Raw genomic sequence first — 17,731 nt, forward strand, 5'->3', positions numbered from 1 at the left:
TATTTTCAGATGAGATAGAAACTGACTCATAGGAGCAGGAATTGGCTGCTGAAGTGAAGGAAGCAGGAGTTTGAGAAGCAGCTGGGCCTTAGGATCTCTGTCACCAGGACAGAAATTGTGTCCTCATCTACAGTCTACCCTGGGCTGTAGGAAGAAAGATTCCCCACGTTGAGGGAAATGACAGAGAGAGTCTCACGGTCTGAGGCTCTGAAAGGGAAATGCAATTCAGGACAACTGACGACAGCAACATGCTGAGGAGAGCTTGAAGGAGGAACAGGTATGTTGTGACCATCCAGGGAGCGCTTGTGTTTAAGGATGTGTAGGAAGGACTGTCTCCAGCCTGGACTGACCCATGTACAGGATCCCCCCGACTGTAGCATGATGAGCCAGGGCTGATCTGATAAATTCATTCGCTAGTACACTGAGTATTTGTGTGCTGGAGACTCAAAGACAGGCCGGGGCTTTTGTCCAGTTGAGGAGCTCATGGCCCTGGGAGCAGGGGATGCAGGTTTTGAACCATCTGAGCTCACCTGCACCTGTTCTCTCTTGGCGGCTGACCTGCCTTCCCATCCACACTTGCTCTCCATGTCATCCACTAGCTCAATAAGCAATTCTCCTTTTCTTGACTTCTGACTCTAACATCTTTTTTTAGGTTTCATGTCACTTTTTCTCCTTGACCAGGTGATTGCAGGTTGTGCTTTCTGGGTAGCCTTCCCTCAGAGCCTGCCTTCACTGTGCCACCACTTGCTCCGGGCTGTTCTGGCCTTGGACCCAGACTTAAGAAAGGTCGGGCCATGCAACGGAGGCCCATGTCAGAGAGTGGTTCTGGGCTGTGGAAAGAGCTTGAGTGCAGAGGGAGCAGAGGATTGTAAGGAATGCTATGAGTAACAAAAAGGGCTTTCAGAAATTATGTTTGGAATAATAAAACCAAAGAGAGGGGGATGTGAGAGAAACCAAACTGCTGAGCTTCTGTTCAGCTTGCGTTTTTTCCTTTTTTTGGTCGAGGAAACGATTTCTCTGATTGGAAAGGGTAGGATAGAGGTGAAGGAGGATAGCAGATGAGGCCATGACAGAGGCTCTAATCCCACCAAATAAGCTGAAGCCCCAAGGCCTGAGAAGAAAGGCTGAGACCATCAGACCAGTGCACAGCATTGGAGAAATGCTGGCATCACCAAGAGTGACAGGAGAGATGAAGATAGAGAAGGATTTTAATTTCTAAACCGGAACTAGGGAGATAAAATTAATCTATAAAATGGTAAGATTGACATCCATCTCAGGAAATATTCTAAAAAGGATTATTAGAACAATGATTTTTGAATACTTGGGGAAGGAAGCAACAACCAGTAGTAATTAGCAGGGCTTTGCCAAAAAGCAGGTCAGACTAGTTTCACTTTCCTTCCTGGGGTTACTTTGTTAGTAGATTAGAGGACTGTTGAGAAGATGTATATTCAGATGTCAGTCATCAGAGATATCCTTAGGATGAAAGTGATTGCAGGCCAGATGATGGTACAGGAAATACACTCTAGGCTGTGTCCTTAGCCCATTTCTAGCCAACTTTAAAATATCTTTTAGACAATGATACTGACATAAACATCATGTTGGTGGGTGTTATGAATATTGGGGGAATAACTAATACGTCAAAGAGATAGAAGTAAGATCCAAAAAAGATATTGGCATTTTGAAACAACAGACCAAACCTAACTAGAAAGAGAGAGAGAGAGAGTGTGTGTGTGTGTGTGTGTGGTGTCTAACTCTTTGTGACCCTTTAGACTCTAGCCCACCAGTCTCCTCAGTCCATGGGATTCTCCAGGCAAGAATACAGAAGTGGGTTGCCATTCCCTTCACCAGGAGATCTTCTCAACCCAGGGATCAAACCCGAGTTTCCCGTGTCTCTTGCATTGCAGGCAAATTCTTTACCTGGTAAGCCATCGGGGAAGCCCAACTAGAAGCACTTGGACTAAGTCCAAAAAACAAAATAAATGTATAGCGTTTGGCTTAATAGCCACATGTGAAAAAATATTCCAGGATTTAGGTAATTGCAACCCTAGAATGAGCTTCCCTTGTAGCTCAGTTGGTAAAGAATCTGCCTGCAGTGCAGGAGACCCGGGTTCGATCCCTGGGTTGGGAAGATCCCCTGGAGAAGGAAATGGCAACCCACTCCAGTATCCTTGCCCGGAAAATCTCATGGACAGAGAGGCCTGGAGGGCTGCAGTCCATGGGGTCACAAAGAGTCGGGCACGACTGAGCAACTAACAACACAATGAGTCAGCAGTATACTATGGTTGTCAAAGAAGCTAATGTGACTTTAGGAGCATTAATTGAAGTTTAAAATTTGACCAAGGGAAGTGGTTATACTTGGCTGCCCAGCTCCCATCTGGTGAATTGTTATCTCTAAACAACAGAAATAGAACTTGAATTCCTCCACTACAGAGCAGTGAGCTTCTGTCTAGATCACTCTTCTACTTTAAAGCAGAGCCGTTTAATCATTAAGGCATACCCCTAAGGTTCTTTGTATTAGTGAAAAGGAACTCCTCATGTCATGGGTTAACCCTGGAAGGAGAATATAAAATAAGCACCAACCTTAATCCTGTCAACTACTAGTGAGCCAGCTTTAACAAATGAAATCAAGAAATATGTCTTGAGATCTGGGAGCGTAAATCTTGTATTTATTTTGCAAAATATATTGTCTGAAATGCACATCTAGGAGTGTTATAGTTCTCTGTTTTTAAAGCTACATCCCCTTTTAAAGCACAATCGTATGCCTATTTTATAATTAATTTCATAATTAGCTTTTATGAGTGATTTTTCTTTTCCTTTTGGCTTCTTTTTTTAAAAGATTAAAGGAGAATTGACTTACAATGTTAACAAATTACATCCTTCTTTTAATTAGCAAAGACAGTGCATATAATATGCCCCTGTGTGGCATGGGAAAGTAACTTAATTTTTTTTAAATTTATTTTTATTTTTAATTGGAAGATAATTGCTTTACAATGTTGTATTGGTTTCTGCCATACAACAACATGAATCAGCCATAAGTATACATATGTCCCCTCCCTCTTGAACCTCCCTCCTACCCCTCTAGGTTGTCACAGGGCATCAAGTTGACCTCCCTATGTCATACAGCAAATTTCCACTAGCTGTCTGTTTTACATGGGGCTTCCCAGGTGGCTCAGTGGTAAAGAATCTGCCTGCTAATACAGGAGATGAGGGTTCAATCCCTGCATTGGGAAAATCCCCTGGAGAAAGGAATGGCAACCCACTCCAGTATTCTTGCCTGGGAAATCCCATGGATAGAGGAGCCTGGTGGGCTACAGTCCATACAGTCTCGAAGAAGAGCTTGGTGGGCTACAGTCCATGGAGTCACAAAGAGTTGGACACAGCTGAGTATGTACTAATGGTAGTTTTATTCCTAGTTTTTTAAAGAAATCTCCATACTGTTCTCCATAGTGACTATCAGTTTACATTCCCACCAACTGTGCAATAAGGTTCCTTTTCTCCACATCCTCTCTAGCATTGATTGCAGGTGTTTTGCTGATGGCCATTCTGACCAGTGTGAGATGGTACTTCACTGTAGTTTTGCCTTGCATTTCTCTAATAATGGGCGATGTTGATCATATATTCCCGTGTTTATCGGCCATCTGTATGCCTTCTTTGGAGAAATGTCTACCTAGGCCTTCTGCCCATGTTTTGATTGGGTTGTTTGTTTTTCTGATATTGAGCTGCATGAGCTGCTTGTATATTTTGGAGGTTAATCATTTGTCTGTTGCTTCGTTTGTGTTTATTTTCTCCCATTCCAGGGGTCGCTTTTTTTCATCTGGTGTATAGTTTCCTTTGCTGTATTTTTAAATTTAATTAGGATAAAGTAACTCGTTATTGCCACTTTAATGCGATTCCCAGTATCAGTAGAGAAACTGTCCATCTAACTACGCACTAGCTCCTGTTTTCCCAAGTGATGTCATTTCTCCACTCACCAGGCCAGTCCTGTCTTAAGCATCTCGTTCTTCACTTTCCCATAAACAGCTGGAAATGACCTTGTGGTCCACTCTCAGTCCTCTTGGTTATCTCCCTGGTTAACCTCCTCTCTGGCATTTCAAACGTGTCCAGAGAGATTCATTTGCAGCTGAGGCAGCCAGCTTCTCAAGACCACTTTGAAAATATCTAGTCTCAGAGGGGCTAGGGAGCTAGGCGCTGGCCTGACAGCAGTGACCTTCCACTGCTAAGGGAGTTCTGTCTGCGGCCATCACCGCGCGGTTACAGGCCTGTGGCTGTATTATCTCCTTCATGAGGAGGCCCGTCAGTCCAAGAACAACATTTCTCTCATGTTCCCTCTCTCTCTCCAATGTTATTCTTCCCTTGATGAACCCATGGAGTGTGGTGGGAAGGGTTAGAGTCTAGATCTTCTGCATAGTGGCGAGAACACACACACACACCCACCCACACACACACACACACACACACACACCCCCACCCACACCCACCCACCCACACACACACCTCATTCATTCAAACCAGCATTGATTGAGCAGCTGTACTCTGGGGCTACAGAGGTGAATAAAATAAAATATGGTCCCTATTCTCAATGAGATCATAGTCCAGTAAGGGAAATAAACAGGCATATACATAATGTATTGAATTATTATTTATTATAGTAAAGTTTTATAACAAATAATTATAAGTCAGTGTAATGTGTACTCCTGTAAATGTTTTATAATGCCTAGAAAATAAGTGCCGATGAGATGTTATTAATTCTGTGAGTTGATGGTGGGGAGGGAGGAAGGGGAAAGATGGAAATGAATAGAAAGACGATGGGGACTCTCTAGACTTCTTGGTTCAGGGAATTCCAAATAGTTTGGATTTGTTGGAGTGTAGGGAGCATGGTGAGGAGATGAGGCTGGTGAGATGGACAAGGCCTTCGAATCATGGATAGCGTCTAAAAAAATATAAGATGAGAATGCTATACTCTCCGACATCAATCTTACCTGAAAGAACGCCGGTTTAGTCTGGAATATTGGCCAGTGGAAGCAAAATCTTAATAGATTCAAAGCCTCTTGCTATCGCTTCCTCCCCCCACAGCTTCCCAAGGTGTTGCAATGTTGATAGAACTTCATGCTGGAGGGCAGATGACTGAGGGCTCCAAGTTCCAAGGCCATGTCCCCATGCATGTAGGTGGAGCTTGCCAACAAAGGGCAAACTTCCTCCCAGTGATTGGGTTCACCTTTCCTGACTGTTTATGGGCCTTTGTATGTGGGTTGGTTAAGGATGGTGAACCAGTAGTCCCCTAGGCTACAGTGTTCATCCTCTTTGGCACCACTGCTACGTGTGAAGAAGCCTGTTGGTCGCACTCGTCTTAAGTTTTTTTGGATTGCATTTCAGTTAAATGTTCTAGGAATGAGGTCATTTGTGGTAAATGGATACCCGCAAGCTAGAACTCCATTCAGACGTATAAACCTTCTAATCCCTCACCTCAGTAAGTTTTAAGCTGATGATTTTTGCAGTGCCTTCATATCTGGGAACCACGCTTTACTCAGCAGCTTTGTATAGATTCTTTGTGTGTTCCACAGTCATCATTTGTGAATCATGACCGTTTTCTTCTCCCTTTTCCAATTCTTACACTTTTTATTTCTTTTGCTTATTTTAATGCACTGACTAGGGCCTCCAGGACAGTGCATCAAAGCAATAATAGTGGACATCCTTATCTTGTTTCTGATCAGTTGATTGGTTTTAGTAATGATTCTAATACTTCACCATTAAGAATGAGGTTTTTACCAGATATATTTGTCCTTTTTATTTCTAGTTTGTGATGAGTTAGCTTTTTCCTTGCTGAGATCATGAAAAATTGGTGGTATTTTTTTAATTCCTCTTCCTCCCCCCATTAATTAGAAGCCCCAAATGATTTTTCCTTTAATCTGTTAATGTGGCGAATAGATTTTCTCAAGTTAAACTGACACTGTATTCCAGGAGTCAACCCAGTTTGATTATGATGTATTTTTATACATTCTTGGATTCTTAAAATTAGGTATATCAATATTTTTTTTAGGATTTTTTTTGTATCTCTTCATGTGTGAGATTAACCTATAGTTTTTCTTTTATTAACCTGGTGTCCTTTAGTATCAAAATTATAATATCCTCTTTTTCAAATTTCTTGAGGAGTTTATATAATTTTCAGAGTAATAAGTTCCAAAGTTTTGGCAGAATTTCCTGGCTAGAAAAACCATCTAGATCTGTAGCTGTTGAACAACTGACTCAGTTTTTTAATTGTTATAGATAGGACTCTTCAGGTTTTCTGTTTGAGTCTATTTTAGTAGTATTTTCCCAGGAATTTGTTTTTTTCCTAATCTTTCAAATTTATTGGTGTAAAGATGTTCATAGTGTTCTCTTACTGAGCTCTCCTGTATCTGTGGTTATGTGCTGTGTGTGCTCAGCCATGTCCAACTCTGTGACTCCAAGGCCTGTAGCCCGCCAGGCTCCCCTGTCCATGGAATTCCTGCCAGGTTCCTCTGATTTTTCCGGCAAGAATACTGGAGTGAGTTGCCATTTCCTCCTCCAGGGGATCTTCCTGACCCCAAGGATCTCTGATTATACCCCCACTTTATTTCTCTGCTGTTTTGTGCCTTCTTTCATTTTCCCCCTAGATTATATCTGTCGGAGGTTTATTTTATTAGGCTCCTGAAGAACCAGGCTTCATTTGTTGCTCCCTTACTGTATCTTTTTTTTTTTAATTTCTGCATTAAAAAAATCTTTAGTCTATTTTTAAAATGTTTGTTCTGTTCTCTTAACTTAAGCTGTTGCTGCTGCTGCTAAGTCACTTCAGTCGTATCCGACTCTGTGTGACCCCAGAGACGGCAGCCCACCAGGCTCCCCCCTCCCTGGGGTTCTCCAGGCAAGAACACTGGAGTGGGTTGCCATTTCCTTCTCCAGTGCATGAAGGTGAAAAGTGAAAGGGAAGTCGCTCAGTTGTGTCCAACTTAAGCTAGAAATAGTTAATTTCAGTCTTCTCTAAAAGTTAGCATTTAAGGCTCTAGTTTTTTCCAAAATAACCACTTTGATTGTATCCTACATGTGCTATATCCTACATTGTGCAAATGTGTCTTGAGTTTAATCTGGTTAACAGTTACCATGTTTGGTGATACATTTGGGTTTATAGCTACCTCTTATTCTGTGTGTCTGTACTGTTCATACATTTTTCTAAACTATGGTCATTTTTTTAACTGCCTTATTTTGAATTGTCTTTTAAAAAAAACAAAACCTCTATTCTTATTCATTTAATGGTTAGTTTAAAAATACCTTTAAATGACTTTATACAACATAATAGAGTAAAACAATACCTTTCCTTCTTCCCGAGCAATGCAGGATTTAGAACATGCGCTTCAGGCACCTTCCACTTGGCTCCTATGTCAATGTTGCCCTGTGTTTTAGTTTGTCTTTTAAAATTGTAGTTAGTTACACATGCCATAAAATTTACCTTCTAACCATTTTTAGGTGCATGGTTCAGTAATGTTAAGTATATTCACATTGTTGTACAACCAGTCTCCAGAATACTCTTCAGCTTGCAAAGCTGAAAATATGCACCCACTAAACAGCAATTCCCCATTCCCTGCCCTCCACACACCCTCCCCACCCAGCCCCCCGCCCCTGGCCACCACAGTTCTACTTGCTGACTCTATGATTTTGACTACTTGCTCATATAAGTGACATCTTTATGGGTATTTGTCTTTTGTGACTGGCTTATTTCACCTACCATATTGTCCTTAAGGTTCTTCTGTATGCTAGCATATGTCAGAATTTTCTTCCTTTTTGAGGCCAGATGATATTCCATGATATAGAGCATGTTGTGTATGTAGCACATTTTGTTTATCCATTCATCTGTTGATGGACAGTTGGGTTACTTCCACCTTTCGGCTTCTGTGAATAATACTGCTCTAAACGTGCACAAATATCTCTTCAAAATCCTTGCTTTCAATTTTGGGGATATATATGCAGAACATAAATTGCTGGATTGTATGGGAATTCTACTTTTACTTTTTGACGAGCCAACATACCATTTTCCAGGGCAGCTGTACCATTTTACATTCCCACCTGCAGTGCACTGCTGCTGCTGCTAAGTCGCTTCAGTCGTGTCCGACTCTGTGCGACCCCATAGACGGCAGCCCATCAGGCGCCCCCGTCCCTGGGATTCTCCAGGCAAGAACACTGGAGTGGGTTGCCATTTCCTTCTCCGATGCATGAAGGTGAAAAGTGAAAGTGAAGTCGCTTAGTCTCTTAGCGACCCCATGGACGGCAGCCCACCAAGCTCCTCCATCCATGGGATTTTCCAGGCGGGATTGATTCCAGTTTCTCCATATTCTTACCAGCACTTGATTGTTTGTTGTTTAACTCCACGGATTAGACATTGTCTTGTCGTCACCGTCAGTGCTGTTTTAGAGCTGCCTGTATATTTACCAGCTTCTCTGTGCACTGTTCAGTCTTAGACCCTAAGTTTTCCTTCTGGCATCCTTTCCCTGCTTCCTGAAGGATCTTCTCTACTTTTATTTGTCTCTGATTGTCTTTATTCACCCTTGTTCACAGTGGTTTTCCAGGCAAGAAATTTTGTGCCCCTCCCTTTCCCTTTTGGCTGATGAAAAGCTCCTGTCAGTCTAATTGTCATTGCGGTCAGGCAGCCTTTCTTGGCTCTTCTGCTGCTTTCAGGATCTTCTCTTTGTTTTTGGTAGTCTGTAACTTCCTTAAAATGTGTGTATTTTTGTTTTATACTGCTTAGGACTCATGGGATGCCTGAATCTGATAATTAGCATTTTTCATTAACTTTGAAGGTTTCCCATCATTATTTGACTGTTGCTTTTGCCTTTCTCTGTTCTCTCTTTCTAGAGTTCTGGTTAAATATAAGTAAACCTTTTCATTCTACCTTCTGTGTCTCTTTTATATTTTCCCTGACTCTTTCTCTGCTGTTTTGTATAATTTATTTATTTAAATTCATAAATATTTTCTCTAGTAATGTCTGGCTTATTTATAAGATTATTTTTATATCTAGATGTGTGATCAATTTTTTTAAAATTTCTAGATATTAGATTATTTTTGTATCTGCCTGCTTATTCTTAAGTCACATTTTTTATTCCATCTTTTAAAAAAATTATCATGCATCATTATTTTATAGCTTACCTCTGAAATTCCAATATCTGAATTCTTTAAGGATCTCAATCTGTTGTCATTTCTGCTAATTTTGGAGATTGTCATTGGGGTTTGTTTTCTGGTGTATGTAATTATTTCTAAAAGGGAGTTTATATTTAACCAAACTTGTGGATATCCTGCGTAGCTTTCTGTTGATGAAGTTTTCCTCCAGAAAGCACTTTTACATTGTTCCCTGACTAATTAATGGTGCCACTAACCCAGACACTTTAATATTTTTCTCAGCGTTGTATTCTCTATCGAAGCAGGTCATATGAATTTGCATCCCAAAGGATGACTTGTGGTTTACACATTCCTAGGGGAGACTATGACTACTGCTATTTTTCCATCAGAGTCTGTGGTGGAGATAGTAGCTCTCCTTGGTTTCCTTTGCTGGAGCATGTGTTTTGTTGTGTTGTATTTAGCACATTCCTTCTGTGGTGGGTGGTGTCGCCCTGGTCTGATCGTTCTAGCATTATGCAGGGGTAACTTCAGAGTTAGTTGCAGTCTTGCGGACCCAGGGCTTAGCTCCCTGCTTTCCTCCTTATCTTTTTGTTGTTGTTCACATTTTGTGTTCTTAATTTGTTCTCCTTTTGTGTCTGTCTTACATACATGTCTGTGTTTCCTGAGACTTTCCCTTTCTTGTGACTTCAACAATATATTTGAAAATACGTTTGTAATTTGATTATCATTTAGATTTGAGACTACCTGGTCTGCCAGGTTAAGCAAATGAAGGTCCCAGGGTGGAACTTTCTATTTTTCTGAGTCTTTATTTGTATATAAGGTGGTTAATTGTGCATTATATGTTCATTTGTCCTTGCCCTTGTTTATTTATTAATTGGCTACTATATGACAAATACTTTGGTACGTGATTAGTATACATTGATGAGCAGGACAGAAGTAGCCTCTGACTTCACAGAGCTTACAGTCCTGCGGAAAACACATAAACAAGCAGTGGCAGCTGAGGTGGGGTGATGGAGGAGACCAAAGCGTTATGTAAAACTGGGCTCTCTTATCTAGCTTCTGCATAGCTCCTTTGTTTTATTGTTCCCTGGTTTTCCTTCATGAGTTAACTATTTTTGCTGGCATGAAGGGATTACTTAAATATTATATTTTATTATACTCTAAGGGAAGGATTTCTGTGTTCGTAGTCTGAAGGATGTGAAAGACCCTGGAAAATAACTATCTGTTGAGAAGGAAGGAGAGCTTATTTGGGATACTCAGTAGCTAAATGGCAGCAGTCCTGTGTGCACTACTAACCGTGGGAAATGGGTGGTAAAGGGATACAGTCTTACTAATTCAGATCCTGGTAGTCAGTTCACTCTAGTGCTTGAGGCAAGCATGTGGGTGTGCTCAGTCATGTCTGACTCTTCGCAACCCCATGGACTGTAGCCCGCCAGTCACCTCTGTACATGCCAAGAATACTCGTGTGGGTTGCCTTTTCCTCCTCCAGGGCATCTTCCTGACCCAAGCATGGAACCCACATCTCTTGCGTCTCCTGCATTGGCAGGCAGAATCTTTACCACTGCGCCACCTGCAAAGGTGTTTGCTAATTCATTCTTAGCAAAGGTATTGAGTCCCTACCAAGGGCTAGGCACCATCTACCTGGTTCCCTTAGAAAGAATTCAGTGAGTGTCCTTACCTCTGTCTTTCCTTTCACCCGCTGCATCCTGCCATTTACCAAGGTCTGTCTATCCCCCCTTCTAAAAGTCTGCCTCACACTCTGCCACTCTAGCCCAGGCCTACTCATCTCTTACCCAGACCCCGTAGTATACTCCCTTTAGTCTTCCTGGCTCCATTTGGACCCCACTAATCTGTTGTCCATACTGCTGCATGGAGATTTTTCTAAAACACAAATCTCTGGTTATTCTCCAGCATGAGCGCCTTCAGCAGATCCCACTGCTTTCAAGATAAAGTGTAAATGTGTTTACATGGCATCCAAGCCCCTGATAGTCTGGCTCTGCCTCTTCTTCATCCTGATCTCCCAACCCCTCACCAGACCTATTACCTCCCCCAACCCTCTGCTTTCCTTAGTAGTTCTTTTACTCCTTAATTAAGCAAGTGGTTTCTGGGCAATCGCTATGTGCAGAGCACTGGGGACACCAAGGCGAACAAAGCAGAGAAAGCCCCACTCTTGCAGGATTATATTCGAGAGAATAGACAGACCATGAGCAAATAAACAGATCATAAATTATCACATAATATGGGAAAAAATGAAGCCAGATGAGGGGATAGAGTGTTGGGGTGGTGTTCATTTAGGTAGGCTGGTTAAGGAAGTGATGTTTGAGAGAGATCTGAGTGATGTGGGCCTGAGTGAGCCTTCAAGCATACACGTGCTGAGTTGCTTCCGTTGCATTTGACTCTGCGACCCTATGGAATGTAGCCCAGCAGGCTCCTCTGTCCATGGGATTCTCCAGACAAGAATACTGGAGTAGGTTGCCCTGTCCTTCTCCAGGGGATCTTTCCCACCCAGGGATCGAACTCTCATCTCTTAGGTCTCCTGCATTGGCAGGTGCATTCTTTACCACTAGCACCACCTGGGAAGCCCCTTCAAGCATATATAGGGAGACTATTCCAGGCAAAGGAGCAGCAAATGCCAAGCCACAGCAGCAGGAGCTGACTTGGTGTGTTTGCACAACAGAAAGAAAAGTCAGTAGGGCTTTGGAATAGGCAACAAGCCTGTCAGTGTTCTTTTGCTGAGTAACAAGTTACCACAGACTTGGTGACCTAACATTCATTGGTTACCTCACAGATTCTGTAGGGCAGAAGTCCCATGTGGCTCAGCTGGGTTCTCAGCTCAGGGTCTCACTCAAGATGTCAGTGACTGCATTCTCACCTGAGGTTCTGGGGTGGGGAGTCTGCTTCCACACTCATTCAGGTTGCTGGCAGAACCCAGTTCCTTGTGGTTGTAGGACTGTGGCCTCTGGCCATCTGCCAGGGGCAGCTCTCATCTCCTGTGGGTTCTGTCTTGTCACAGACCCTCTCATAATATCACGCTGGCAACAGACTCCCTCATGGCAAATCCCCCAAGTCAGCTGACTTGTGACATTATTAACATCTGCAAAATCCCTTCACAGCAGTACCTGGATTAGTGTTTGATTAACTCATCAAGGGACAGGAATCTCAGGAAAGGGGCATCTTTGAAATTCTGCCTAACACAGGCTGGAGAGCTGGCCGAGGTCATGCCGTTCAGGGCCTCAAAGGCCACAGTGGGACCTCAAGGTTTTGTTCTGACAGGATGGGAGCTAGTAGAGGATTTTGAGCTGGGCAGCGATCTGGGTACGGATCATGCTGGCTGCTGTGTGGAGGCTGTAGAGATGGAGCAGAACTGGGGATTTGTATTGCAGAGTCCAGGTGAGAGTTGATGGTGGCCAGGGCTAACAGAAAGTCAACTCCTCAGGGCTGTGGTCCGCCATATGTACTGTATTATCACATGCTTCTCTCTTTGCCTGAGGATTTCTCATCACCACCCGCCCCACAGCTGCTTCACTGGGACAAGTCCCTACTCAGCCCTCCAACCTTAACTCCGGTGTTGCCTCAAGGCCTCTCTATGGAGCTTCCCTCTCACTGACTCTCTCTAACTTGAATTGTGCTGAGTTGGTTGATCTGTCTTCCCACTTTGCTGCAGCCTCTCTATAAAAGCAGCACCTGTGCTTTTGCTTCTTGTATTTCCGTTGTCTGGCCTACTGTAGTTGCTTGCTGATGTTTTGGGATGAATACAATACTGAATGTGAAGTGAGCAGCCCATTTCTCTTGGATTGCTCACCTTGTAGAGGGAGATACCATTGTATAAATACCATTGCAGTAAACATGCATGGAAGCGCCAGAGGAAGAGTGCAAATTCTGCACGTTGCTAGTGTGCATGGAGGGCTCTGGTGGCTCAGTTGGTAAAGAATCCACCTGCAGTGCAGGAGAACGAGGTTCGATTCTCTAGGTCTAGAAGTTCCCCTGGAGAAAGGAACGGCAACCCACTCCAGTATTCTTCTTGCCTGGAAAATCCCATGGACAGAGGAGCCTGATGGACTATAGCCCATGGGTTCGCAAAGAGTCAGACATGACTGAGTGACTAAACCAAACCAACAGTGTGCGTGTAGTTTAGGGGAGCCCCAGTCTGAAATAGCTGGATCTAGTTTCTCACATCCCTCCATTGTATGAAATAATCATGTTATCACAGGCGTTTCCTTTTTATGTTATATCCAAATGAACATTTGTGTGACATCACTTTTAGCCGTCAATTTAGCCTATAATATTTAAATAAGTAAACATCCATTCGCTTAAAACATTATCTCATTTAAGACAGACATAGGGCACTTCCATCTCCATCTGCATTTGAACTGCTCAGAAAAGATCTATGTCAGTGAAATTCTGTTTGTGTATTCAAGGCGGAGAACCTCTTAACTCAAAATAGCAAACACTTCTAGCTCAAGTGTCCCTTTAAGAGAGAGGAAATTATTAACCTGGTTACTGATGAGAAACAAACTAAAATAGTAAATATGTGTAACATTTCTGGGACTCCCAGCGAGACATCCTCAGTATGAACTTGAGAAAGTGGGACACTGGAAAGAGTGATTTAACCAGAGTGAGCACAGTGATGTTATTTAAAACTTAATACACTTAAGAACAGAATAACAGAGTCTGGTTTCATCCTGCTGCTTTCCTGCGGTCTGTGGATGGTGCTCTGCAGGGCAGCCTGCCTGACAGAGGGCCCATGGTGCCCACCAGACTCTCAGGGGTAGAGATGCACACAACCTCATGGATTCACATGGGTGGGGATTCATAATTGGCATAAGCAAAATTAAAAAAAAATTTAAAAAGCTTTTCATTTATATTGCCAAGTTTCTCTGTTTGTTTCCTAGTGAACTCTGTTGGAGAGTATAAAGATGTGGTTTAAGGAGTGTTTGCTGTGCAGTCTTATATGAATAATTGGATATTCTATTTCAAATTAGAGGCTGGGGCTACAGGGCAACTGCTATCTTTCTAGCTTATGTCTTCTTTGTGGTTAGATGGATTAGAGTTAGGGTTAGGCTGGCTGAGAAAGGAGACACAGCACTTCTACATTAAAATATTTGGGTTGGCTAAAAAGTTTGCTTGAGTTTTTCTGTAAGATGGTACAGAAAACCCTGACGAAACTTTTGGCCAACCCAATATACAGTTAATTTGGTTCAAGGCAATGATTTTTAAGGCACTGGGGTTTCCCTCCCTTGCCTCTCTGAAAAGGATGAGCAGAAGAATGCAATCTGCCTGCAGTGCAGGAACCACGGCAGACATGGGTTTGATCCCTGGGTTGGGAAGATCCCTTGGAGAAGGAAATGGCAACTCACTCCAGTACTCTTGCCTGGAGAATCCCCATGGACAGAGGAGCCTGGCGGTCTACAGTCCATAGGGTCACAAAGAGTCGGACACGACGAAAGCGACTTAGCACTCACTGTTCTGCTTACAGAATGAACAGAGCTTTCTTAGCAGGGTTCACTTGGGGGGTGGGGTCAGGAGGAGACTTCAGTTTTTATCCCTAACCAGCACCTCCTGTTTCCTTCTCTTCTGCCAAGAGAAGTGTGTGTGGTGGAGAATCAAATGGGAACACTGGAGTCCATGCAAGCCTGGGCGGATGCTGGGGAGAACACCCCAGGCTCCTCTGTGCTGGGGCCACTGGGCAGGAGAGCAGGGGGGTAGGGAGAGCAGGTATGTTACTGAGCTGGGTCCTTGGACTCTTTAACCAATAGAAACTGATAAGAGGTCAGCCAAGAATTTCAGGCAGGGTTCTTCGGATGCCGCAGGAGGGGGTGAAAACAAGTAACAGGCGCCCTTGCTCACCAGCCCCGGTGGGGGAGAGCTGGTCCCATAAATGGGGTGAGGGGAAGGAAAGCTTGGTGGGTTGGGCTAGAAGGGGGATGCAGATGATCTTCCAACCCCCTTGGTCCTGTTGGGTGCAGAGGGCATGCGCAGTATGCTGCTTTTGCTCCCAGCAGCCCAGAAATGGCAGCTGAGTTTGGGCCTTTTTGTATCATGCTGTTCAGGACCTGCCCCAACCATGGGCGGATGCAGTTATTTTTAGTCCCTTATGGTTTTTTTTGTATTCTGTTGCTCCAGGTGATATTTATCTGGATACAAACACTTGCAGTAAAGGGTCCCAGGTCCCAGCCTGTATCTCAAGGGCCACCCCGCCTGGAGGTGACCCCACCTCTGAATGGGGACCCTACTGACTGCAGCTGGGGCTGCCTCAGGAACCAGCCAGACATAGCGCCCAGCCTGAGCCGTGTTGCTTACCACACCCCCTTCCCAATAGAGCTTGAGGGGTCTGTCCTGATAGAAGGAGCTCAGTTTTCAAGTCTATCTCTAGAAAAGAGAGAGAGGAATATTTCAGCTTTCAAAAGGTGAAAGGAAAAGGATTTTTACAGGTAAATCTGGTGAGAAGAGCAGATCCTGGGCAAAGTTCTAAAAAGAATTTATTAAAAGAATGACTTTTGAACACCTAAAAAAAGTTACAATTACAGATCATGACTATGTGGTCTTGGTATTTGGAAGCTATTTCCTCCAAAATGAGTGAAATGAAGCTCAGGGAAAATATTTGACCTTGTTAGTTGCCAATGAAAAAAATTCCAGTGAAAAATTAAAATTTTAGAAGACTCATGGAATCCTCCACCGTGAGCTTGACAATTCCCTATAGGCAGTAACTTCTAATGAGATTAGTGATGATATTAACAAATGTGATTTTTTTTTTTTTACATTATAATGAATTGGGTCTAAATTTGGCAGATCTGCGTAACTCAGTGAACCAATATTTTCCAGAATAGTGGTTAAAGAATCAGACATGGACAAAAGATCCATTCAAAGTGCAGGACAGATGGAAAAGAGTAAGAGAGATGGCCTCAGAGTCCACAGCTAACCTTTAAGAAATTATTACTTGTCAAGGTTTGGTATGTTCTTAAAGTAGAACATCCATAATTATATGAGAAACCTATTAAAGTATCCCTCCCTTTTCAATTACATAACTTCATGAAGGGGGATTTTCTTCATTTGTTTCAACCAAAACATATCACAGCATTTTGAATGCAGAAGTAGATATGAGAATTCACCTGTCTTCTAGTAAACCAGATGTTAAAAAGATCTGCAAAAATATGACAGCGTCACTATTCTCACTAAAGTTTTGCTATAAAAACATATTTTTTCATAAAAATGTTATTTATGTAAATATTTTAATGGATTTACCTTTATAGTGTGAATTCACAAACACCTTGAAAATTTCTCAGGTTTGATTTCTAATATCAGTAATCAGTAGATATAACCCACATGAACAAAAATTTTTCAGAGTCCACAATTTAGTGTGGAGAGATTCCCAGGACCAAATCATTGCTATAAACAGCACACACCTACACTGTTATCCATGCATTAAGACACACATGAATGAGTGTATATAATGGACGTTTTAGAACATACCTAAAAATAGACACTTGAAAAAGATGAGAAGCAGCGTCCAAGTGGCTGTAACATCTTTCTGCACTCCCACGGCCAGACCACTGGACTGGATGATTAGCATGAGACTGGATGCCTATAAGCCTAAAATGTTGCTTCAGTAGAAACCCAGGAGTTTGAGAACTTAAAAGGGAGCTTGGCCAAAGCCCTGCTGACAAAGTTTATAGTCCCTCGCCATGTGGTCTCATGGTCACAAAGCCTGGAAACATCAGCTTGATGTCCAGACTGCAGAAGGAGAGCTGGTGACCCAGCACAGCAGACAGACTCGGCCGCTTTGGGAAAAGATGCCTGATGAACAAACACAAGCTTAGTGGCAAAGAGTATGCTTAGTTTTAAGGCTCTGAAAGACTGATTTATACTCCTCTTTGATGGAAGTGCACCAGGGACTCTGAGCTTAAGCCCTTCTCAGATACTTTGGTCTTACAAAGGGGCTCATTTCAGAAGCTCATGTGCTCGCACAGCCTAGAGGAGCGTCTCCGAAGCCAGCCTGCCTCTGTGTGCATGCCCTGTGTGCAAGACTCAGTGGACAGACCAGTCCAGGAACAGCTCTGAGGATGGGTCCATTTTACAACAAGATGGGCTGCCCCTGAGCTGTGGGAGCCACTCCTTGTGTCCAAGCAGGGGTCCGCTGCCCCTGTTCAGGACAGAAGTGCTACCGTCTCCCGGGGGTCTCTCCACAGAGGGAAGTGTCCAAGCCCCTGAGGGTCTGGGCTTGAGCTCATTCTTCCGGAGGCGGCTGCCTGTGGGCGGGGATCCCCCACCTCCTGAGGGCCGTGTGCTTTCTGTAGATATGCTGACAACCTTCCCACCAGCTTAAGAGCCACTCTGTTCTTTAAAAAGTGATCTCATCTCTTCAGGGGAATGTGTTGATTTTGTGAAGTTTAAGTCTCTAAAGGCACTGTCTTTTCACATCCTGTGTTATGGTGGGCACCTTGCTCTAACTCTGCCAGTATTGGAAGCATCAGCTGTCACGTGTCCCCCTCCCTTCCTTTACCTAAGGTCCTCTTACACTGTAATGAATCAGCCTCCTCAGTGACACTGTTGCTGTTTACTTTTACTTGTCTGGTTAATCCTAACAGTATTATAATAGATCTGAGCAGAC

At 43.2% G+C, this 17,731-nt stretch overlaps 1 protein-coding gene across 2 annotated transcripts in view; it reads left to right on the forward strand.

The window, feature by feature from the left end:
• Nucleotides 1-17,731, forward strand: part of BCAR3 (BCAR3 adaptor protein, NSP family member) — a 130,990-nt gene that overhangs the window by 18,342 nt on the left and 94,917 nt on the right. The window lies entirely within an intron of this gene.

Source organism: Capricornis sumatraensis, chromosome 2 (assembly GCF_032405125.1).
Source record: "Capricornis sumatraensis isolate serow.1 chromosome 2, serow.2, whole genome shotgun sequence".
Classification (NCBI taxonomy): Eukaryota; Metazoa; Chordata; class Mammalia; order Artiodactyla; family Bovidae; genus Capricornis; species Capricornis sumatraensis.